General features: G+C 38.7%; 1 protein-coding gene across 2 annotated transcripts in view; it reads left to right on the top strand.

Annotated features, from left to right (window-relative positions):
• Window positions 1–26,126, top strand: part of LOC150076558 (uncharacterized) — a 90,122-nt gene that overhangs the window by 31,856 nt on the left and 32,140 nt on the right. The gene's annotated exons all lie outside the window — the stretch shown is intronic.

Below are 26,126 nucleotides of genomic sequence, written 5' to 3'. Positions count from 1 at the left end.
TAATTTTAATGCCTACCACAGATAAACTAGGAATACTTCATGAGTTCGTGTAGTCAGTTATGCCATCTCTCTTTTTACTCCTTTTACCACCTCGTCTTCATCTTATTTTTTTCATAAATTAGGAAAAAAAAAAAAAAATTTAATAGCATCCCTTTGTATCATTATTTATATATGTATTTGTCTATTATTGATCATGTTTTGAAAATGAAGTTTAGCTAATGTAATACTTTATACTATCTTTTTTGTATTAACTTTCACAAGTGAATTTTATTGCTAGTTATGAAAGGCATATGCGATGTAGGTGGAGGCTCAAAATTGTGAATTAAAAATCTTATATACAAAGGCATCTTTTACCTAATAAATAAATAATAAACTAGCATAGCTGCAAACTTTCTGGATTTATGGCAGAGAACCCATCTTTTTCACTTGATTTACCTTCCCTCCATCTCACCATTATAATATGGTTTTGCTCTGTTTTCTCACAAAAAAAGTAAAACTATATTAAATTAGAATTATTTTGAATTTCTTCTTATTTTCATTAAAAGCATTGACCATCAGGTATACTGATATACATTTCAAAATTGGAATGTGGGATAAAAAAAGAACCAGTATTGTTTTATGTAATGTGTTACTATTTCATGTTACTTTTGTGGCAAAGCTAATTGTTAGTGGTCACAGAACTTCACTTCATCCAAGAATATCATTACTAACACAGAAATGGCAGTATGTAGTTCCCTTATTCACCTGTCATGTTCATCACTTGCACAGTCTGTGGCATATATTCAAAGTTTGATCTAGATCAGCAATTCCCAACCTTTTTTTTACTTGCGAACCCCTTTCAACACTATTTTTAATGCGAAACACTAAGCCTATATTCTCTGAAATCTGTAATTTTTCTGAATTTTTATTATAAAATATTTCCAGTACTACGTTTTTATAAGTGACATTGCATAATAATAAAAATTATTAAGTATTATTTATGCTTGGTAAAGCAGTGGTTATTCAGTCTAAACTAGATTTCGAACAGGAAAAGAAGCAAGTAGAAAACTTCTTGTCCAAATGGTAGCTAAGCATTCTGGTCTCTTTCCAAACCTATTGGCTGCAATTTTTGCCCATCTCTGTTCCCACCTCTCAAAACCAGATGGTTTTGTTGCCACATCAGCCATAGATAAAACTGACCTGCCAGGTCCTGATGGTATTTCTCCACTTGTTCTCAAAACCTGTGCCCCTGAACCTAATCCTGTTTTGTGTTGTCTTTTTTCACTTTCTTATTCCAAAAGTGTTTTTCCTTCTTGGAAATTTGCTCATATCCAGCCAGTTCCTAAAAAGGGTGACAAATCCCTTCCATCCAATTATCGTTCCATTGCGATTACTTCTCTTTCCAAACTAATGGAGAAATCAATTAACCGCCAACTCTTAAACTATCTGGAAATCTTTCATCTGATCAACGATCGCCAGTATAGATTCCGTCAGTGTCATTCTACTGTGATATTCTGGCTTACACTGCTCTACCATTAATATCCGGACATCCCTCCATGGATGGGGAAACAGGTCTTATGCATGCAACACGTCTATAAATATAAATATTTACACTGGGCTTTGAACAGACAATTGCAAAAGTGGGCATTCAAGATGACACATTCAACAGAATTATCTCAATAGTTCAACAGAATTGATCACCTCATCAAATGCTAGATGCCAATTAGCATGTTGTAAGGAGTGCAAATCCTGAACAAGAAAAAACAGTGGAAAACAGTCCTATAGACAGACGAGTCGAGGTTCGCACTCTACTAGTCTGATAGCCCTTCCTGGGTGTGGCGAACGCCAGGGGGAACAGTTTCTTCCTGATTCTATCCTCTCTACAATGAAGTTTGGTGGAGGCTGTGTCATGGTTTGGCTTGGGTCCATTAGTAGTTATCAACAAAACCATGGATGCTGTGGACAATTATGCACTTCCAGTGTTATGGCAATACATGGGGGAAGGCTCATACTTGTATCAGCAAGACAACGTCCCATGCCATACGGCTCGGGTCGTAACAGAGTGGTTTGAGGAATGGGTGTACAAAAGTTGGATCGGCCCACCCAGAGTCTTGATCTGAACCCTATTTAGCATCTTTGGGATGTATTGGATTGTTGGATATGTGCACGTCGAGATCGCCCAAAGAACAAGGCCAAACTGGTGGCTGCATTAAAGGCCGAGTGGAGGAACATATCACCTGACATTTATAAAAAGCTGGTTGAGAGTATGCCGTGAAGGTTGAAGGCCGTCATAAAAGCAAAAGGTTTCAGCACAAAATATTAAATGACACAATAAAAGCTCTTTTTTTGTCTAAGGGCTGGTGTCCGGATATTAATGGTAGGGCAGTGTATGTTACCCATCTATGGACAAATTTAATGGAAAAGTTTGGTGAAACTCAAGCCATTGCTCTTGTCTTTTCAAAGGTTTTTGATTGTGTTTGGCATAAAGGCCTTCTAAATAAGCTTCCATCCTTTGGTTTGCCACTGTTCTTTGTAATTGGGTATCCAGTTTTCTCTCTGACTGCTCACTGCAGGTGAGGGCAGGCAGACGGCTCTCTGTCTTCTAACTTCTCCATTAATGCTGGTGTTCTCCAACATTCAGTTCTTTCTCCCACTTTTTCCTCTTGTATATATTAATGACCTTCTTCCATTGACCGGTAATCCTATCCGTAGTTTTGCTGACTATAACACTTTGCATTTCATGAGAAGTTGAAACAGCTTCAACTTCTCGAGTATGCACTGCCAAATCCTTAAATGCTAATCTCCATTTAATTCTCCAGTTGGGCAAAGATAACTTAATTTCAATCCTTCTACAACTCAGTCCTGTCTTATATCTTGTAAAAAGGATTCTTCTGCTCCTATGCTTATCTCCGATGATGCTCTGATTTCTAGGCAAGATCTTGGGGATTACCCTGACTTATAATCTCTCTTGGCATAAAGCACATTACAAATATTGTGTTCTCTGAATCTAAAAAAACTGGGTTTTCTCTTCCATTCTCTGCGTTACTTTTCTTCCAAACAGTTGTTAACTCTGCAGAAATCGCAAATCCAGCCTACCATGGAATATTGTTCCCACATCTGGGGCGGTACCCACAAAACCTTTCTCAGGCTTCTAGATTCCACTCAAGGTTAGTTAGATTAATTAATGTCTCATCTGTAACAGAATCCCTCCACTTTCTGTCTCATAGACACAAATTTCTGTTTCTGTTGCATGCCTTTTCTATAGATAAGACATGCAGCAGAAACAGAAATTTGCATGGGCACTGTTCTTCTGAATTGGCTTCTATAATTCACGGTCTCTCTTTCAAAGAATTCTGAACACATGCTGCAGTCAGTCAACTTCCTTTTACTGTCCAAGTTCAAACACACAGAACCAACTTTTTTTCTTACTCATTTGTTCATTCAACTTCTGTTTTCTGGAAAAACCTTCCTTCATACATATTTCCTGAAAATTACTATCTACAAAAGTTCAATTCTAATGTCAACAAGTATCTTCTTTCGTCTTTTCAACCTTGAACGCATGGTACTAAGTACTATAGGTTCTTAAAAAAAAGAAGGTCCTTGAGAATGAAAAAAAAATTGAGTATTGAAAACATATTTATTTAACATTAGCATTAGTAGAGGCATTTGATGCAAGAAAGCAAGCTTATGCAGCATCAGCCAAAAAAAAAAAAAAAACCCACTTCCACTTCACCCCTCTGTTCATTTGAAATACCTGTCCAGCTGAGCCTTAAATTTATTTAGGCTATCAACTTCCACGACAAGGGATGGAAATCTGTTCCACCAAGCAACTACCCACTGGCTAAAGGCAAATTTCCGCACGTCTATCCTACATCTGTCTATAACATGATTTACTATAAGATAGTAAAGTAATTATAAGGAATTGTAGGATATGTTGTTTCTTTCTTTGGCAATTCTTTACTTTTTGTTTAATTTTAATTCACTTTATTGTGTATTATTAGTTATATTTTGTAGTTTACAATAATATACCTACACTGGTGCGCAAAACATAAGGACCAACACTATTTCTAAAGGTTAGAATCACAAAATCAAACGAAACAGCCTGTGGTGATTTGCATAACTGTGGTCGTTCAGTAGAAAGCTTGTCCACGTGCAAAAATTTGAATTGTGATGAAAGGGCTCACATAAACAGGTAAAAGCAGCAGTTATCTGCAAATTCCTGAATGGTGAGCACGATTGTTACAGACGTTCGATTGGTTTCATACAGTGCTACAGACAACGAAATGGCCAGTAGACAACATCTGGATGACTTTACCAGGGTCGAATAATGGGGAAGCTTGAGGAAGGTGGAAGTGCAAGGAGTGGCTGCATAGTTCGGTATCATCCATAGCATTGTCTCGTGTGCATGGTTGGCCTTCAGAACGACAGGTACAGCAGTTCAAAGGACCAGTGGTGGTCGCTCAAAAAAAAAATGCCCAGCGATGACTACTATATACTCCTACAGGCCAAGAGGGACCGACACCAGACAGCGGAATTCATTGCAAACCAGCTGCACAGGATGCAGGATATTGCAGTTTGCTGTGTCCCTTTAACACCTGGCAGAAGGTTATCAAATTGTAGCAGGATACTTAATGATTTTGTAATAACTGAAAGCAAAGTGGAGGAGAAATTGTTGAAGTTAAACATAAGAAAAGCACCTGGGGTGGATGGGATCTATCCAGTTATATTAAAGGAGACGGCAAAGCAACTAAGCAAACCCTTAGCTATAATTATGAGAGCATCCTTGGACTCAGTGGAGGTTCCCACGGACTGGAGATGTGCAAATGTATCCCCAATTCACAAAGGGGGATCGAAGGGTGACATGAGTAATTATAGACCAGTTAGTTTAACTTCTATTCTGGGTAAAATAATTGAGTCACTGGTTAAAGATGCATTGCAGGATCATCTAGACAAGACTGAAGCAATAATTCAGACACAGCATGGGTTTGTTAAGGGAAACTCTTGTCTGACAAATTTGATTGGATATTATGATGTGGTTACAAAGGAACTGGATGCAAAAAATAATTTTGATATCATATATTTGGATTTCAGGAAAGCTTTTGACACTGTTGCGCATGGAAGACTATTGTACAAATTGGAGCAGAATGATATTAAGGGTAAGTTGCTACAATGGATAAAAGGATGGTTAAGTGGGAGAAGACAGAGGGTGGTAATCAATGGGTGCTGCTCTTTGTGGACTAATGTTATTAGTGGTGTCCGACAGGGTTCGGTGTTAGGTCCACTGTTGTTTTGTATATTTATCAACGATATTGATGAAGGTATATCAGGCTTAATGTCGAAGTTTGCAGATGATACAAAGGTTGGCAGGGTTGTTGATGACAGTGTGCTACTGCAACAGGATCTAGATAATTTGGGCAGATGGGCTAAGAAGTGGCAACTGAAGTTTAACTTTGACAAATGCAAAATACAGTAAACCCCCGCTATTCGCGGTATCTGTATTCGCGGTTTCGCGTATTCGCGATTGCCGATTTAATATAAAATGAAACCTAAAAAAATGTGAATTTTAAAGCGCCGTGAATATTTTCCGCCATAAAAAACATGGGCGTGGCTAAAATTATCTTTCCCGGTCAAAACAGCGCTCAGTGGGTGGGGGGAGAGGGGTGACAAAATCGCGAGCGTGGATGTTTCTCGCTAATCCTTGTTCAGTATGTGTTATGCGCTTGTCATGGAAGGTTTCGTCGTTTGCTTTTAATTTATATGTTTATAAATTGAATAAATTTATCAATTTATAAATTGATATGCTTACAAAAATGATAAATCTACCGTTTTGCAGTGTAAAACAAACTTTTTCGAGTGTATTAACGAAGAAAGTGACTTTATTGTGGACAAGTTCTTTCTAACCCCTACAAAAATATGGCTACGAATAAAAAGAGAAATGTGAAAATATTAAAGAAGGTGATGACATTAGCGAATAAAATTGAGTTATTAGACAAAATTTCTAATGGTGAAAGAGTCTCCTCAGTGGCAAAACATTATAAAATCAACGAGTCAACGGTACGATCAATCAAGAAATCGGAAGAAAAATCCGCCGTAGTGTCCGTGAAAACGCGCTAATTGTTTCAAAAATTTGCTCTGTAACTCGTGATGTTAAATTAGAAAAAATGGAAAAAGCTTTAAATCTGTGGATAGAAGACCGAACTCAAAATAAAATTCCGTTAAGTTCACTCATCATTCGCGAAAAGGCAAAACTCCTTTATCAACACTTTAGCGAAACTGGTGATAGCACTGGCTGATGTTTTTTTTTGCTAGCAAGCAAAGGCGCTGGTTTGAAAGATTTGTTTGAAATTTCTAATAAATATTACAATTTAATATTAAATTGTCTCTTATTTTCATTTCGATGCCATATGCTTGCATTTCACTATGTACTGTCTATGTACATAGTCATATTACGAAGGTACATATAATACATACATAGACAAAATTTTAGACTAGTTTTTCTTATATATTTCATACTTTGGAATGGAACCGCTTTATTACTATGGGAGCCATAACTCAGTATTCGCGTTTTCGGTATTCGCGACATTTCTCAGGAACGTAACCCCCGCGAATAGCGGGGGTTTACTGTACTGCATATGGGTAGAAGTAACCCCAGAGAAACGTACCAACTGTGTGGTACTACAGTTAAGGTGGTAGAAAATGAAAAAGACCTCGGAGTAATTGTGCAGTCAGATATGAAGTTTTCTGAGCAATGCAGACAGGCTGCCAGGGCAGGTCATGTGGTTTTGTCAATGATATATAGGAATTTTGCTAGCAGGGAGAAGGTGGTGATTGTCCCTCTGTATAAGGCAATGGTCAGGCCACGCCTTGAGTACTGCGTACAGGTCTGGAGGCCTCATTTTAGGAAAGATGTAGATTTACTTGAGCATGTACAGAGAAGGGCAACAAGATTGGTGAGGGGAATGAAGGGATCCTCTTACCAAGAGAGGCTTAAGTTCGGCAAATTGCATTGGGTGGAGACTGGGCACCTGTGCGGTGATCTGATTGAGGTGTATAAGGCCTTGAATGGGTTGAGCACGCTGAATTCTGATGGGATCCTTCCACTTGTTCAGATTACGAACCTAAGGGGGCATAAATTCAAATTAAGAAAAGACAGACGTAGAATAGATGTGCAGAAATTTGCCTTTAGCTAGCAGGTGGTTAATTGCTGGAACAAACTTCCATCTGTCGTTGTGGAAGTTAATAGGTTGAATAAATTTAAGGATGAACTGGATAGGCATTTGGAGGGAATGGTGTGATTTTTTTTTTTTTTTTTTTTGGCTGATGCTGCATAAGCTCATACACTTGCTTTCTTACATCACATGCCACTACTACTACCTGCCCATCGGAGACACCGTTTACAGTGGTGCATCGAATACAAGGACTGGACAGCAGCACAATGGGTTAAGGTACTCTTACTGATGAGAGTAGATTCAGTTCTTCAGCAACGATTCTGGATGTCAGCTAATCTGGCGGAGGTTGGCACACGGTATCACCCAGTAAACATCACTGAAAGGGATCGAGGTGTTCTCGTCTGGGGAGGTGTTATCTTGAATGGACGGACACAACTCCAGGTACTAGAAGGCGGTACTGTACTGAGGTAATCCTTCCCTGTGTGCGTCTGTTCCGAGGTGGCATTGGCCCCGAGTTTGTGTTTATGGATAATTGGCCTGCCTGTTCCACCAATCTAAATCCCATCGAATGCATACGGGACGCTCTGGGGAGACACCTAGTGACACATCCATACCCACCAGAAAATGTTCACCAGCTGAAAATGGCACTGACAGAGGAATGGACGATGTTATTGCAAGAACTTATCAAAAACATTGTTCTAAGTATGGACAGGCGGTGCAAAGCCTGCATCGACATTAGGGGTGCCCATATCTCCCACTGAGGACCACCTCTTCCCTTTGTTCCATCTTTGGCAGTGAAGCATCTGTCATGGCAGCCAGTGCTATGTTGCCATTTTTGAATAAAGTCCCTCTGTACCATTTGGTTTCCGTTGTTGTGTCGGTATTGTTTCCTTCATTTCTGTACCTCACGAGGTTCCTTTGGTATGCTTTTCCCATTCCAGGCCAATCCTATGAGAAGCTACATGTGAAAACCTGACTGGTCCTTAAGTTTTGCACTAGTGTATGTAAATCTAAGCAGATGCCATTACTGAATTTTTAGTGAAAACCACTTGGAACTCTTTTGCAAACCCTCAGGGGTTTGCAAACCACTGGTTGGGAACCGCTGATCTAAATGATAATCCCAGATAACTGAAAGTTTTCTTTTCTTTGTTCCTGATGTATTGCTAGATGAATCTGAGTCACTCGGGTGCTTGCCCTGGAAACAAAACTGGGAACTAATCAGGTACTCAAGTATCTAGTGAATGGTTGTGGGACTGTTCTGTTCAGGTTCAAAAGAATTTATTTTTATTGGGAGATGCCATTGTCAGGGAAATAAATAACATTTTTATTAATAAGGATAGGGTTGCTAGAACCAGATATGTCTGCTGGAAACAACAATTAATGCTGTCACTAAGAGTTGGGAAGGTAATGAGAACTTTTTTATTTATTTTATTCATGTGGAGACTAGTTATATGAATCATAGAAACAAGCAAACTATTGGATAAATATAGAACCATACTGTAAAACTGCCACGAATAAGGTCAGAATATGTATGTCTGCAATTCTGCCCAGGCACAATAAAAAGGACCTATATGCTGGAAGTTGGGGGGGGTGGAATTTTTATCAGCATTGCCTATACCTGCTGTACTAGCAATATGGAATTTACTTTGTAGAGATGGAATATATTTGAACAAAGGTGCCTTTTTAAAATGTATCCTGTCTATACAATCAACTTAAATGAAGGTACTTCTGTTGAAATGTGTCCAACTTTTTTTTTTGCCAGTACTGTTAAGGATACTTTTATGGTTTTAGAGAAACTGTTAGTTGAGGGGAATGGATGTAACATAGATATGAATTTTTCTGATGATATGGGTCGAAATAACACTTGCACACATCTTTGTAGTTTCTCAGGACATATTACTAATATTGGCAATATGTTCTGGGTAAAAAAAAAGGCAACTGGAGCTATTATCAATGCATTACTACTGCAGGATGGAAGCCTCCTCAAGGATGCATGTTGAAGGAAATGGACCATAATCTGCCACACTGGTCCAGTACGGGTTGGCAGATTGACTGTATTTAGCTGTCAGGAGCTTGAACCCCAGTCTACTCAAAGAGCGTATGCTACTGCAATCCCGCTCCTGACCTATGGTAGTAATGTTTCAAATGAACAAGAAGCTGATGTTAGGGAAACAAACATAAATAAATTCAAAGGTTGTATCAGGATAGCAAACTATACAAGAACGCTTAGTCCAAACTGTGTATACAGTAGTGTAGTCAACAAAATTAATGAATTTGGACTCCTAGTTAAATAACTAACGCTGACATAATAGAACTAACGGAAATGTGTCACCTGGAAATAGGTAATGTTGAGTTTTGCTATGGTATGTACAAATGTATTTAGGAGAAAGGGCAGCAGGGTCATCCTAATCAAAGGCAGCCTTAACATGACAAATTGTTTTCACATTCAGTAGTTATTCATGCTACTTTAAAATCTGTGTGAGTTAGTTGGAAGCAAAGGTATAATGAGAGTGGGAGTAATCTACAGATCAGAAGATTGTGAATGTGAGAAAGCCTCTACTTGCAGATATAATTGGCAAGTGAGAGAGTCAATTTACGGGTGATTTCAATTTGGTACTGATTGATCGGAGCAATTTACATATTTCTTCTAGTAATCTTCATTAATCCATTTTTAATGGCTGTGTAGTCATTAAAAATAGTCAGAGCAATTTGGGAGTAAAACTTACCATGGAGAACAAAATTTTTAAACCAACTAGATGATTATTTTTTGTATCAATAGGGAAAGGACTAGGGACAAGAATATTCTATACCTTATGACCACCCACGAATCAAATAACATCATAGGGCTGACAATGCAGGAACAGTTAGCAGGGGTGGGGGGGTGATCACAGAAACCTAAGTTTGTATGATGAAGAGGTAGCAGTTATTAAAGGCAAAGGAATGGGTTTTAATTTCAAGAAAGGTGATTATCACTGAAATAATCCTTTACATTGAGTAATGCCCTACCATAAAACAGCCAAATTGTGACCAAATTCACTGGGAAATTAACAAACAATAGCATATAGAAAAACATATCTAACCATTTAAAAAAAAAATAAAACATTTGAAGCTAAAGTTATCGTTATGAGGAGGTATTAAATTTATTACTATTGTTATTACCAGGAGGGCTTATTTTTAAGACTGAAAGGTGATTAGGAGCCATCAAATGGGGATATCACACAGAATGCAAATACATTAGAATTATGGTATAAAGCTGTAGTCAAGAAAAAATAGCACAATGAGGGTACCGAAGTGGATGAATAATGAGTTAGCCAGTTTAATAGAGCAGAAAAAGATGGCATTGAAAAGTTTGATGGCAATAAAAAGTATGGAAGCCTGTAACAGCTATAAACTAATCTGTAATTGTTCCAAAGAAAAGCTTAAGCCGGCAAAGGCAGGTTATGAGAAATTGCTGGCTAAGAACAAAGAATGGGGACATAGAGATTTTCACATATATGAATACAAAGAAGAGATGAATGAATCAAATTAGATCCTTGCATAATGGGTATGAAAAAGTCTTAGATAATTCAGCTGATGCTGTGGATGAAATGAACAGGAACTTTGCATCACTGTTTGCAAATGAAAGAACTTTCTTAATGAGAAGAAACTGCATAAGTGGGAAGAATAGCATTACTGATTCTGAAATTTCAAAAACTTAGGAGCCTAAAGGCAAGTAAGTTGCATGGAGTTGTTAGCATATATACCCACTAATTTTGAGCAAAGTGGGAAGAAAGCACAGAACCAAATATGAGAGTATCATTGGAGTCAGAAGAGGTTCTCTTGAATTGGAGAATTTCCATTGTATCACCAATTCATAAAGGTGATTCTAAGGGTAAATTGGTAACTATCAACTGATTGTGAAGTTATAACTATTACTGGGCAGTCTGACTTTAAGTGGCAGGAAAAATCACGGAAGCAATGAGTACAATACAGGATCTTTTAAACAGAAATCAAAAATAGAAAGGAAAATAGTGTTTAACCAACCTGGTTAGGTATTTTGGTAAAGTCACTTATTGGCTGGATGTAAGAAGTAATTTCATCATTATTCAATTGGATTTCAGCAAAGCATTTTACTCAGTCCTGCTTGAAAAGTAATAAGCTAGTAAATGTTGAGATCATGGGGTAAATTCTTAGAAGGATCACAGATTGGCTGCAGGGTAGTAGGCAAAGGGTTGTGATTAATGGTTACTCTTCAGATTGAAACAAGAATTTAAGAAAGGTTATTAGAATAAATAAAATAAGAAGATACCAACTAGAACTATGAAGACACTGAAGACACTCAGTATCTAAAGAGCCGAAGCCTTTTAGCCATTGACTCCTGCTCAGTGGAATTTCGAAATGCCTTCTGGGGTCATAGATCTAGGTTTGAACCATGATATAATTATCAATTTATTTTAAACTATGAAGAGTTGGTTTATAATTTAATAAGCCTCCTCATAATGAAAAAAACTAGCTTCCATTTTTTTTTTTTTTTTTTTATGGGTTATATTTTTTCTATGTGCAACTGTTTGTTTATCCTCTGGCAAGGGGTCACACTTTGGGTGTTTTGTGGTAGGATTGTTTATAGCTCATATATCCTTTTAGACAGCATTATCACTTAGCCACCACATTAGACCAAGTTTAATGTGGAAGGAAAATCTTCAGTGGATCCACCAGTGAAACCTACTTGACTGCACATTACTCATTCCTGACCCATGTTTTTTTTTTTTTTTTTTCTTCTAGTCACATTCTGATGTAATCATTTGTAGTAAAACATTTGTCCCATAGGCATAGGAAATGATAATGCCCTTCATTCCTGTCCATTAATTAAATGATTAATGTGGAAAATGATACCCATTCAGCAAATCATGCTTATCATCACCCTGGAAGCAGTTGCAGTTTGTATTGTGGTAGGTTTCTTTCTGCTCTTATGTACCTGCCACACCCTTCCCCTTTTCTCATTTTATGTGATTTTAATGGTGGCAATACTTAGTGGAGTAGTGCCAGTACTATAATAGACATTGGAGGAACAACCTCTCCATTTTAAATGTTGGAAATAACACATTTCCATCAACCAACACATGCTTTTACTGCTATTGATTGGCATATTTGTTTTCCTTCACTCCTCTCATTATTTAGATGGAAAGTAAAAGAAAATTTTCTTGGGAGTGGTCACTTCCTAGTGATTTCTACATTGATCAGTGCAAATCCTTTTTTTCCCATTGGCACAACAAGTGGAAGATAGAGCAAGCTGACTAGAATGCTTAGACAGCTGGTGGTTTGATCTGCCCGCAGTCAACCAGATTTCAATCAATAATGCAACGACACATTGAATTCCACAAACACCTGCATGGTTGTGGTGGTAGTAATGGCATGTGGCGCCTCCGTAGCCAGGTGGGAAGGAGCAGCAGTGCTTAGCACACGCTTCTTGATTAGACTGGGGTTCAAGCCCGTCACCACTAAATACAGAGGATGCGGAAAGGTCAGAAATGACCACTGCATATTCACAGAGCAATATTGTGGTGGTAGTAGTGGCATGTGGCGCCTCCGTAGCCAGGTGGGAAGGAGCAGCAGTGCTTCACACACGCTTCTTGATTAGACTGGGGTCCAAGCCCGCCACCACCAAATACAGAGGATGCGGAAAGGTCAGAAATGACCACCGCATATTCACAGAGCAATATGGCCTTAGTTGCTAATGCTCCTAAAAACCAAATAACAAACAAAGTAGTGGCATGTGATGCAAGAAAGCAGTGTATGAGTTTATGCGGCATCAGCCAAAAAAAAATTCACACAACCATTCCCTCTAAATGTTTGTCCAGTTCCTCCTTAAATTTATTTAACCTATCAACTTCCACAACGACAGATGGAAGTTTGTTCCAGCAATTAACCACCCGCTAGCTAAAGGCAAATTTCCGCACATCTGTTCTACATCTGTCTTTCCTTAATTTGAATTTATGCCCCCTTAGGTTTGTAATCTGAACAAGTGGAAGAATCCCATCAGAATTCAGCGTGCTCAACCCATTCAAGGCCTTATACACCTCAATTAGATCACTGCGCAGGTGCCTAGTCTCCAGCCATTGCAATTTGCAGAACTTAAGCCTCTCTTGATAAGAGGATCCCTTCATTCCCCTCACCAATCTTGTTGCCCTTCTCTGTACATGCTCAAGCAAATCTACATCCTTCCTAAAATGAGGCCTTCAGACCTGTACACAGTACTCCAAGGCATGGCCTGACCATTGCCTTATACAGAGGGACAATCACCTCCTTTTCTCTGCTAGAAAAATTTGTATATATCATTAACAAAACCCCATGACCTACCCCGGCAGCCTGTCTGTATTGCTCAGAAAACTTCATATCTGACTGCACAATTTTATCCAAGGTCTTTTTCATTTTCTACCACCTTAAGTGTAGTACCACACAGTTGGTATGTTTCTCTGGGGTTACTTCTACCCATATGCAGTACTTTGCATTTGTCAAGGTTAAACTTCAGTTGCCACTTCTCAGCCCATCTGCTCAAATTTTCTAGATCCTGTTGCAGTAGCACACTGCCATTACTGTCAAACTTCGACACTAAGCCATGGCTTAGTGTCGAAGTTTGCAGTGTTGTAAATATGCAAAATAACAAGTGTTGTAAATATACAAAACAACAGTGGACTCAACACCGAACCCTGTGGGAGTCCACTAATAACATTAGTCCACGACTCTGGTTGGACCTCTGATTGCACAGCAGTTAGGATAGCACAAAACAGAATGTGATGCTGTTTCCAATGCTATCCTACTACTGCATATCTTATAGCGTTTAAGCATGCTTGTGCTCAAGCTTGCCATATTAGATGTCAGATGTCTGTTATTCATTCTGCCACTTCTAAAGTCATCTAGGATAAAATCAGAAAAACGAGGGTCAAATATCCTTCATGTCCATCGCCAATCCTCCGGTTTAATGGAGGTTTAATTACTGATCCATGTAATGATGCACATATCTCAGTGCAAGAGCATCTTATCATCCTGTCTTTCTGACCATCAAAAAAAAAAAAAAAAAAGAGGGAAGAAAGGGATCAGCTTTGCTTCAAAATGCTTGAGCATATAATCAGCTATTTGGTAAAGAAGCACTAGTCAGCTCTTTTGCTTTGCAATGCAAGTGCTGTTGGTCCAAACAACCTTCACTACAAAATACTGAACCATCTTTTGACAGCAGCTATAGATCATTTACTTGTATTATTCAACTGAATATTTATTAAAGGTGATTTTACAGACTCTTGGCATAAACCAGTCAATTGTTTTAGCCTTTCCAAAGCCAAGTAAGGGCCCACAGATCCCAAAAAAATTACTGACTGTAGCTGCGCTGTGACTGGCTGTTTATGTAAAGTTTTAGAAAGTATGATCAGTGCCTGATTGTTGTGGTACTTGGAAGAAAATTAGCTGTTCTCCAAAATAGTGTGGCTTTTGAAGAGACAGATGGCTGTGGACCACCATGTAGTTGGATTTGAAACATACAGCCATGATACCTTTCTGAAGTTAGTAATGGGTTTTTTTGGTATCAAGAAAGCATACAACACTATTTGGAGATTTGGTATTTTAGAAGATAGATCTTTGGTCTGAGAAGACATCTCTCCATTTTAATAAGAAATTTCTTATTAGACTAGCCATTTCAAGTATGGGTCAATATCTTCTATTTCCCACCTATCAAGAAGAAGGGGTTCCTCAAGCTTCTGACAGGTCAACTTCCATTAGTGGTTTCCACAGCTCTGTGTATCCTGTTCCAGTGCTTTCCTGAACCTAAGATAGATGGAAACTCCAGTTAAGTTTTAAGTTAAATTCTTGGAAATTATAATTGAGAGGAAGTTGACCTTATCTTCAGCATATTCCCCACTTATGGATGAAATGCTTGAAAGGCATCAATATACTTTGTTCCCTGAGCTCCATCAAATGGGATGCTGGCCGGTGCACATTATTTCATTTATAGCATGCAGTGATTTGAATGAGCCTGATGGTTTCTTTTAACCCCATGGGCTCACATCTGGTGAGTATGGGCTTGGCACACCCAGGGTCCTGAGCTGGATATCATCATTCTTTTCTTTCTTGGTGATTCCCTTCTAATTCTTGTTCTCTCTCTCTCTCTCTCTCTCTCTCTCTCTCTCTCTCTCTCTCTCTCTCTCTCTCTCTCTCTCTCTCTCTCTCTCTCTCTCTCTCAGGGTAATTCAGAATTTTTTTATTTTTTTTGGCTGATTCAGCATAAGCCTCAGGCTTCCTTGCACCATATGCTAATAATAATAATAATTAGGCTGTTGGTGCTCAGATGTATACTTCAGCCAGGACAAGTATCTTTCATTGGTTTGACCCAGTTCACCATTGTGCTATTCGCATTGTTACTGGTGCCTTTCATACATCTCCTGTACAAAGTTTATATGTTGAAGCCATGTAGACATGTATAGTATTTTATGTAAGGCCACTCCAAAACCTTAGTTCAACTCCACCACGGTGCACTGTAATGATACAGAACTCTAACCGGCCAGAAAGGTGTGTAATGTTGTGTTGTGCAATGTAAGTGTTGAGCAGTTGTTTTTGGCCAGTCACCTGGAATCCTGCCTAGTATCCATCTACACAGTGAGAAGGTGGGCCACAACTATGTATGTACCTTGGCCCATCTTTACAGTCTCATACCATATGCCCAAAGCAAACTTGGGATCATTCAAAAAAACGAAATGTAATCCACTCCAGAAACAGAAAAATGAAATGGCAAGTTTAGAAAAACAAAATGATGAGGAGAAATCTTGCACAAGCAAGCCTGTGCCAGCAGGGATCATGGGGAGAAATTCCATAAAGGATTCAATAAAGAATTCAGCAGATGGAATTATAGTTTGGCAGCAGACAGCTGTGTAGATTTTGTAGTCCAGCTAATTTCTTTGGCTGGGACCCTCAGAGGAGATGGAAGTGAGAGCAGAGGATATCAGGCACCTCCATAGCCAGGTGGAAAGGAGCAGCAGTGCTTAGCACACGCTTCTTGATTAGACTGGGGTTCAAGCCCATCACCACCAAATACAGAGGATGCGGAAAGGTCAAGGGAATGACCACCGCATATTCCCGGAGCAATATGGCCTTAGTTGCTAATGCTCCTAAAAACCAAATAACAAACAAACAAGTAGAGGAATCACTGGAATATTGAGAAAGCAGGAGAAAATGAAGTGCAAGAGATAAAAATAGACTGACGAAGATCACTATAAAGCAGACAGTTAAAGAAGACATGCTCCCAATCCTTAGGTTCGTGACAGAAACATAAAGGTGATAGTTTAGAAGTCATGAGGTTTAGTTCAAAGTGTGCCATGCCCATTTAGTAAGAAAAGTGTATTTAAACTTAGGGAAAACCATTTTAGCATATTTTTTTGCAAAGCAAAAGTGACCATTGGAATAAATTTTTGTGTGACCAGACCTTTGGAAGTACTAGACTAATGATCCTGCTAAAGTTGGATAAGGTAGTTCCAACAGAATTTCTTTTCAGTTTTGAGGTCACACTGAATATTTAAAGTATATCCAAAAAGGATAATTGGTTTTGTGTGACGAAGATGGAAACAAAATCCAAAGATTTTCTTTTAGGTCCAGTGGAAGACAGCTATTTATAACCCGAAGTGCACCTGTTAAAAGGGTACATGCTTGATTAATGACTAAGAGCATACAGCCATTGAACATCCTCTTTTGCCTTTCTGTGTACAGTGTTATCATTACAATATGCAATCAAATTGAAATATTTGCCTGATGATCCAGGAACTAATCAACTGTTTGATAACAGAATATGAGAGATCATTCATAATTTTAACACAACACAGACCATGTTACACCTGCAGCTATGAAAACCTTTCTGCTATAGAGCATCCATTCTGCTGCTTGTGACTTCTCTCTGCAAGCTTGGAAAGTGCAGTACAGAGCAGTTTATCAGCAGCTCCATGCCATGCATCAAATTCAATTTTCTGCTTTCCTGCCTGTTTACACCAATGGGTCAAAGTTTGAACCTTCTGTAGGATCTGCAGGGGCTTTCTGTGATGACAGCACCATATCACATGAAATTCCTCTTGAGTTCTATAGAATGTATCTGCTTCACAGCAGATACATGCTATAGAACTTGCCCTAACTCATATTCAAACAGGGCCATATTCTAAATATATGGTAAACTGACTCTGTAAGTGTCTCACATATATAAAACATACCTACCACAAGCTGTGGTAGGTATGTTTTATAACCTCCATCCAGTCCTGTGTCAGGTTCCCCAATTGCTTTGCTTACTTTCAGGGGCAGACATTTGTTTTTGCTGGATTCCAAGCCATATTGGAATCAAAGGAAATGATTTGGCTAGGCAGCCAAATCGTCAGAGCCTCTGAATGAAAAACACCAGAGTATTTTAGTCCCATATATTCTGGCCTGACTACATTCTAATCATACATTGCTTTTGTCACACACAATGGCAGGCATTCTGGCATACACAGGAAAGAAATCAACTTAGACTTGAAATCACGAGAGAGAGAGAGAGAGAGAGAGAGAGAGAGAGAGAGAGAGAGAGAGAGAGAGAGAGAGTGTTTGTTAGTTAGTTAGTTAGTTAGTTAGTTGACTTGGTCAATTCAAGGTATGTAAAGAGGATAACATTTATGCCCAATTTTGTATTGGGCATAGATGTTATCTTCTTTCAGATGGCCAATGCATCAGTAAAAGATGCATTAGCCATGCATTATTTACTGCTTTTAAACATCTATCTGAGCCGTATACACTAAGACAGATTTTATATGATATGTCTAATGTTTTTAATTTTTTAAAATATGTTAAATTAAAGAGGGGGAAAAAAGTAGTGTTTGTATCCAAACAGACAAACAAACAAATGAGCTTTCCTGTATAGTCCACTACGTTTTGCCTAATTTAAAACCATTTATTCCTTTTAATGCCTTTCTTTCTATGTAATTGTACTTTTAGCATATTAAAATGCACTTCTAGACTATCACATAATTATGATACACACACACACAGAAAAAAAAATAATAATAATATGGAACAAGTCAAAAATTGAATTCACAAGAATCACTTTGTCAAGAAGTCTTTACTGTGTATGGCTTATAACCATTAATTCCACAAATCAGTTTTTGGACTTTGCATATCTAGATGGCATTGTCTGTACTGCCATTTTTATAATTTCACAAGTGCCATTTACAAAAAACTCCCATAGTTAATGCTATTTGTGGTTGATGTCGCTGTTCTTTATTATACAAAAAAAAAAATGCATACTACTGAGAGGCATTTACAAGCAGCAGTAACTGAGGTTGGCTCATGGGCCAACCTCAGTTACTGCTACTTTTGCCAGTACTTTTTCATCTTTGTTCTCAAAATACAGTTTGTATCAATTTTTACTGACAACAAAACTTTCATCCAGATCCAGAACTCTGACCTAATGGCCAACCAATACCATTTTACACAAGTATACAATTTTTAGAAATCATATTAGAACTAAAATTACTCTTTTAGAAATCATAATATACCTAAGAACATCCTGTCGGAAAAACTAAAAATATCAGATAAGTGGAAACTGATTGCTTTGCCTTATTGCAGTTGTTCAGAGCATTAATAAGATATAAAGTCAACTACAGAGCACAAGTGTATAGCTCAGCAAGTCCCAGTGCCCCCTGCAAGTGGGACCCTAGGCATCATAATGCAATATTCCTTGCCATTGGCTATAATGCTGAAGCATGAAGCACCTCTTTTTATTGGAAGACAATGATTTTTATTAAACTGTGCATATAAAATTAGATTGCGTAGAAACACCCAAACTGGTAGATAATTTCCACTTCTCCTCATGATACCAAACTACCCTACTCCTAACCAACGTTAAGACATTAGAATAAAGTGACTTAAAAAATGACTTTTGATAACTGCAAATACCCATCCACTTTTTCTTGCAGTGCCACCTTCTGTGATTTATATGTTAACAAGTTAGTTAATACAATCAAAGCTCTATATAACAACCATCCAGAGGAATGAAAAAAAAACAGCCATTATATCGGAAGGATGTTATATGAAATGTTCATAAAATCCAAACAAAACTAGTAAAAGCTTGAATATTTAATGTAATTCTACTAATACAGTGTAATATAATGTTATTTATAATATGTACTACAGTATTAAACTAATAGGGGAAGAAGCATGCAAAACTTCACACATTGCTTCATTCGAGGTGGTAAATCCTGCATGTTTGTTTGAAGCAGTTGGCGATCAATTGTTCATCAGCTTCATTCCATGCTTAAACATATAAATACATTACCTGCAGGATGTCGATTTCACATTGAATTTTGCTTTCAAGACATAGCACAATTTTATTTAATAGCATTCTTCGGTAGTTTTTCTTAAAAAACTAGATTACACCTTGATCGAGTGACAAAAGAACTGACGTCACATTTGATGGTAGGTACTCAACAGTAATTGCACATAGGTCATTTACTTGACATTGAGGAGTGCAGTTATCTGCAAACAGCAGAACATTTTCTTTTCAATCTCATATAAAGTATTAGGTAACATAGAACACTGTGGCAGGTATAAACTAGTCTGTAATCAAGTCACAAAGGGGGTTAGGCAGGCGAAGGCAGATTACGAGAAATCTTTGGCAAAGGATGCAAAGAAAAACAGCGAAGTGTTCTTTACTTATGTAAACTCTAGAAGGAAAGGGATGAATCAGATTGGACCACTTAACATATATGGGTTGACTATTGATGATCATGCTCAGGTAGCTGACAAACTGAATGAGTCTTTTGCCTCTACATTCACACATGAGGAGTCATTCAATGAGGGCAGTGCCAGAAGTTTATCAAACGCTAACAGGGAACTAAGTCATTTTGTAATAACTGAGAGCAAAGCGGAGGAGAAATTGTTGAAATTAAACATAAGGAAGGCACCTGGGGTGGACGGGATCTATCCAGTTATATTAAAGGAGGTAAAGGAAGTGAGCAAACCCTTAGCCATAATTATGAGAGCTTCCTTGGACTCAGGGGAGGTCCCCATGGACTGGAGGTGTGCAAATGTATCACCAATTCACAAAGGTGGGTTTAAAAGGTGACACAAGTAACTACAGACCTGTTAGTTTAACTTCTGTTTGGCAGAAAATAATGGAATCACTGTTTAAAGAAGCATTGCAGGGTCATCTAGAGAAGACTGCATTAATAGTTACGACACAGCATGGGTTTGTTAAAGGGACAGTTAAAGGAAAGTTAATAGGTCTTGTCTGACCAATTTGATTGGATACTATGATGTGGTCATAAAGGAACTGAAGGCCAGTAATAATTTTGATATCATTACTTGGATTTTAGGAAAGCTTTTGATACTGTTGCACATGGAAGACTGCTGTACAAATTGGAGAGGTATGGCAATTATTTGTTTATCAATGATATTGATGAAGGTATATCAGGTTTAATTTCCAAGCTTGTAGATGATACAAAGGTTGGCAGGGTTGTTAACGACAGTAAAGACAGTATGCTACTCCAATGATATACAGAGATTTTGCTAGCAGGGATAGGGAGATGATTGTTCCCTTGTATAAGGCAGTGGCCGGTCCAAACCTTGATTGCTGCATACAGGTCTGAAGGCCTCATTTTAGGAAGGATGTAGAGCTGCCGGAACAAGTACAGAGAAGGGCAACAAGTTTGGTGAGTGGAACAAAATACCAAGAAAGGCTTTAAGTTCTGCAAATTGCAACATCTGGTGACTAGGCACTTGCAAGGTGATCTAATTGAGGTGTATAAGGTCTTGAATGATTTGAGTAGGCTCAATGCTGATGGGATTCTTCCTCTTGCTCAGATTACTCACCTGATGGGACATAAATTCAAATTGAAGAAAGGCAGTTGTAGAATAGATGTGTGTAAATTTGCGTTTAGCCAGTGGGTGGTTGACAGTTGAAACAAATTTCCATCTGTTATAGTGCAGGTTAACAACCAAATAACTTCAAGGCAGAACTAGACAAACGTTTCGAGTAAATGGATGGGTGAAATGGGAGGGTTTGGTTTTATTTATTTTTTTGGGTGATGCTATATTGAAAGCTAGCTTTCTTGTATCATGTGCCTCTACTAATGCTAATACTAAAAGTCAGTATACATTCTGCTAAAATAACATCCCAGGAGGCCATGGCGTACACCAATACCTCGCTTAGCATGGCTTCAAACAGCACAAGTTTCACTATAACACAGTTTTCAATTAAGGTCACTGTTGAAAAAAAGCTGTGAATTAGGGTTGAATTTGAAAGTGTCTGCAATTCTGCCCAGACACGATAGGAGGGATTATATGATGAGAGCCTTGTCGATCAATTCGGCTCTGGAAAGATTGTGCAAGGCTCAAGGGGTAAAAATTTTTTCAGTCTGGTCTGTACTTGTCAGGAGAGACTGCTTCTACAGGGATGGGATACACTTAAATAGAAAGGGTGCAAGAATATTTGCTGATGCTATCGAGGCGGTGTTAGGTGGGTCGGAAAACTACTAGCTTGGGGGGGGGTGATATAAGGACTAATAGATTAACAGTAGCCACTGGCAGAGGTGAAATTGAATCTTGCACTGCTTCTATTGGAATGAGCAGCAGCCTGGAAAACAAGATGCAGGATATTTCAGAGACTGCTGGGAGTCATTGCAGTACAAATAAACACATGGATTGTGTTAGGGGTAACCAAGAATAGGAACAGGTATATGTATACTTGTGTGTACACCAATGCTGGCAGTTTGGTAAACAAATTTGATGAACTTGAGGTATTGCTCAAAACATCAAAGGCAGATATTATTGAGATATCAGAGATGTGGTGTCACACAGATATAAGGAATGCAGAACTGGAATTTGGGGAGTACAATGTGTACAGAAAGGATAGACAGGATAGGAAGGGAGGAGGGGTTATGCTATTAGTTAAGAAACACATAAAATCCAAGGAAGTGAAGCCAGTCGACATCGCTGGACTGCTGGACAGTGTCGAGTCAGTTTGGTGTGACATAAGCATTGGGAGATCAAAATTGAGAGTAGGAGTGTGCTATAGGCCTAATGACTCTGATGAGTATAATAAGAAACTGTACAGGGAAATAGAGTGGGCCAGTAAATCAGAGAGTCTTATAATGGGGGATTTTAATTTCCCAGATATTGACTGGAATTTGTGGGTTGGTCACTCACACACCAGCAAGGCTTTTGTGGATTTATTGTATGATTGTTTTCTACATCAACATTTTCAGGAAGCAACTAGAGGGAGTAATACTCTTGATTTGATTATCAGTAGTGATTCTTCATGCATTAAGAATCTGCAGATAAAGGAACCACTAGATGACAATGATCACAGTGTGCTGAAGTGGGATTTACTCAAAGAGGTAACTACCATCAGGGATAAAGGGAAGGGTTTTTGCTTTCGTAAAGGCGACTACGAAGGTCTGAGACAGTATACAGTTGGACCAACTGATGATGTTACCAACAGCAAATTCAAAATGGGAAGCTTTCAAAGAACTTATCATGAAAGCTGCTTGCCTCCGTAGGCAGGTGGGAAGGAGCAGCAGTGCGTAGCACATGCTTCTTAATTAGACCAAGGTTCAAGCCCTTCAACACCAAACACGGAGAATGCGGAAAGGTCAGGAAATGACCACCGCATATTCTCGGAGCAATATGGCCTTAGTTGCTAATGCTCCTAAAAACCAAATAACAAACAAACATCTTGGAAGCTACTAGGCTTTACATACCAACTAAGAAATATTGTTCAAGGTTTAGGCCTAAATGAATGTCAGATGAACTAATGAGACATATGGCAGAGAAGAAAAATGCATGCGATACATATAAATTAACATGTAACACAGAAGCCTATGATAGATATAAGCTGGTCTGTAACCAAGTTACAAAAGAGGTTAGGCAGGCGAAGGCAGATTATGAGAAATTTTTGGCAAAGGATGCAAAGGAAAACAGCAAAGAGCTGTTTACATAAGTTTACTTATGTAAACTCTAGAAGGAAGGTGATGAATCAGATTGGTCCACTTGATATCGATGGTTCAACTGTTGATGATCCTGCTCAGGTAGCTAACAAACTAAATGAATATTTTGCATCGACATTCACACATGAGGAGTTATTCAGCGAGGGAAAAGCCAGAGGTGTATTCAACTCTAGCAGTAAGCTAGAGAATCTTGTAATAACTGAGAGTAAAGTGGAGGAGAAATTGTTGAAGATAAACACAAGAAAGGCACCTGGGGTGGATGGGATCTATCCAGTTATATTAAAGGAGGCAGCAGAGGAAGTAAGCAAACCCTTAGCCATAATTATGAGAGCTTCCTTGGACTCAGGGGAGGTACCCACAGACTGGAGATGTTCAAATGTGACCCCAATTCACAAAGGAGGATCAAAGGCTGACACAAGCAATTATAGACCTGTGAGTTTAACTTCTGTTCCAGGAAAATTAGTGGTGGCACTAATTAAAGAAGCACTGCAGGATCATTTAGACAAGACTTCAGTTATAGCTCGGACACAGCATGGTTTTGTTAAGGGAAAGGCTTGAGCAATTTGATTGGATACTATGATGCAGTCACAAAGGAACTGGATGCAGGGAATAACTTTGATATTATAAACTTGGATCTTAGAAAGGCTTTTGATACTGTTGCACATGGAAGACTGCTGCACAGATTGGAGCAGTGTGACATTGGAGGCAAATTGCTGCTGTGGATAAAGGGGTGGCTGAGGGAGAGAAGACAGAGAGTGGTAATCAATGGACACTGCTCATCGTGGTCTAATGTTATTAGTGGAGTCCCTCAGGGCTCAGTGTTGGGTCCATTATTGTTTTCTGTATTCATAAATGATATTGATGATGGTATATCAAGCTTAATGTCGAAGTTTGCAGACGATACAAAGGTAGGCAGGGTTGTCAAGGACACTACTGACACTATGCTGCTGCAACAGGATCTGGAAAGGTTGAGCAGATGGGCTGAGAGGTGGCAAATGAAGTTTAACATTGACAAATGTAAAGTACTGCACATGGGAAACAGCAACCCCAGAGCAACGTATCAACTCTGTGGTACTACACTGACAGTGGTAGAGAATGAAAGGGACCTGGGGGGGTGGTTGTGCAGGCAGATATGAAGTTCTCTGAGCAGTGCAAACGGGCTGCAAGAGTAGCTCATGGTGTATTGTCAATGTTATATAGGAATTTTTCTAGCAGGGATAAGGAGGTGATTATTCCCTTGTATAAGGCAATGGTCAGGCCACACCTAGAGTACTGTATACAGGTCTGGAGGCCTCATTTCAAGAAGGATGTAGAGCTGCTGGAACGAGTACAGAGAAGGGCAACAAGATTAGTGAATGGAACAAAGGGGTGCTCTTGCGAAGAAAGGCTTAAGTTTTGCAAATTACAGTGTCTGGAGACTAGGCACCAGCGAGGTGATCTGATAGAGGTGTATAAAGCATTGAATGGTTTGAGCATGCTCAATGCTGATGGGATTCTTCCTCTCGCTCAGAATAATCACCTGAGAGGGCATAAATTCAAATTGAGGAAAGACAGATGTAGGATAGACGTGCGGAAATTTGCCTTTAGCCAGCGAGTGGTTGGGTGGTGGAACAGACTTCCATCCCTTGTCGTGGAAGTTGATAGCCTAAATAAGTTTAAGGCTCAGCTGGACAGGTATTTTGAATGAACAGAGGGGTGAAGTGGAAGTGGGTTTTTTTTTTTTTTTTTGGTGATGCTGCATAAGCTTGCTTTCTTGCATCAAATGCCTCTACTAATGCTAATACCTGATGTGTAGATGGTTTAACTATTGATAATCATGCCCAGGTTGCTGACAAACTGAATAGGTAAATTTCATCCACATTCTCACCTGAGGAATTCTTTAAGGATGAGACCCAGAAGTATATCAAACTAGCAGGAAGCTAAATGATTTTATGATTAACTGAGAAGAAAAGGGGAAAAAATTGTTGAAGAAAATTGTAAAAAGAGGTACCTGGGATGGATGGGATCTATCCAGTTATATTAATATAATTGGAGAGATCCCATTAATTGAATATATTTGGAAAGGAGACAACAAAGGAGGTAAACAAATGCTTTGTGATAATCATCAGAGCATCTTTGTATTCAGGACGAGATGTGCATATGTATAGTAATTTCTTGCTTGCATCAACCAAGTGAAAAGAACTTTATTACTAAGCGAGAGAGTACATACAGTAACACATAAAATGGAAACTGACACAAGACACCGATATTCAAGAAATAACATTTATTAAATTTAGCACAAATAAAGAACAAAACATAGAAGCTGTCTGCTACTGTATGTTGCCTTTTCAACTAATTGAGCACTGGAAAGTAGTGGTTTTTATGTGTGTGACTGACATTCACGTACATAAGGCAGACCTTTGCATACTTACATATGTGAAGGTCAACCACACACATAAAAACCAGTGTTCAGTTAGTTGACAAAGGCTTCGTACAGTAGTAGAAAGCTTCTATGTTCTGTTCTTTATTTGTGCTAAATTTAATATATGTTATCTCTTGAATATCTGTGCCTTGTGTCAGTTTCCATTTTATGTGTTACTGTATGTACTCTCTCGCTTAGTAATAAAGTTCTTTGTGCAAATGTGCCTCCAATTCATAGAGGGAAATCAATGAGTGACATGAGTAATTACAGACCTTTTTGCTTAACTTCTGTTCCAGAGAAAATAATGGAGTCACTGGTTAAAGATGTGATGCAGGACCATCAGGGCAGGAATGCAATTATACTGCAGTCACAGCATGGATTTGTTCAGTGGCAACCTTGTCTTACCAATATGACAGTTTTAAATCCTCTGCATTGGGACCAACTGATGATGTTACTAACAGCAAGTTCCAAATGGGAAGCATTGTATGGTAGATACAATGCAACTGGAGGCAAAGAATTATTGGATGATTGTTTTCTACAGCAGCATATTAGAGAGGCAACAACAGGGAGTAACACTCCTGATCTGATTATCAGCAG

Source organism: Mastigoproctus giganteus, chromosome 13, assembly GCF_048544385.1.
Source record: "Mastigoproctus giganteus isolate SK-2022 chromosome 13, ASM4854438v1, whole genome shotgun sequence".
NCBI lineage: Eukaryota > Metazoa > Arthropoda > Arachnida > Uropygi > Thelyphonidae > Mastigoproctus > Mastigoproctus giganteus.
The sequence above is the reverse complement of the archived record's forward strand: the minus strand, read 5'-3'. Positions and strand labels throughout refer to the sequence as shown.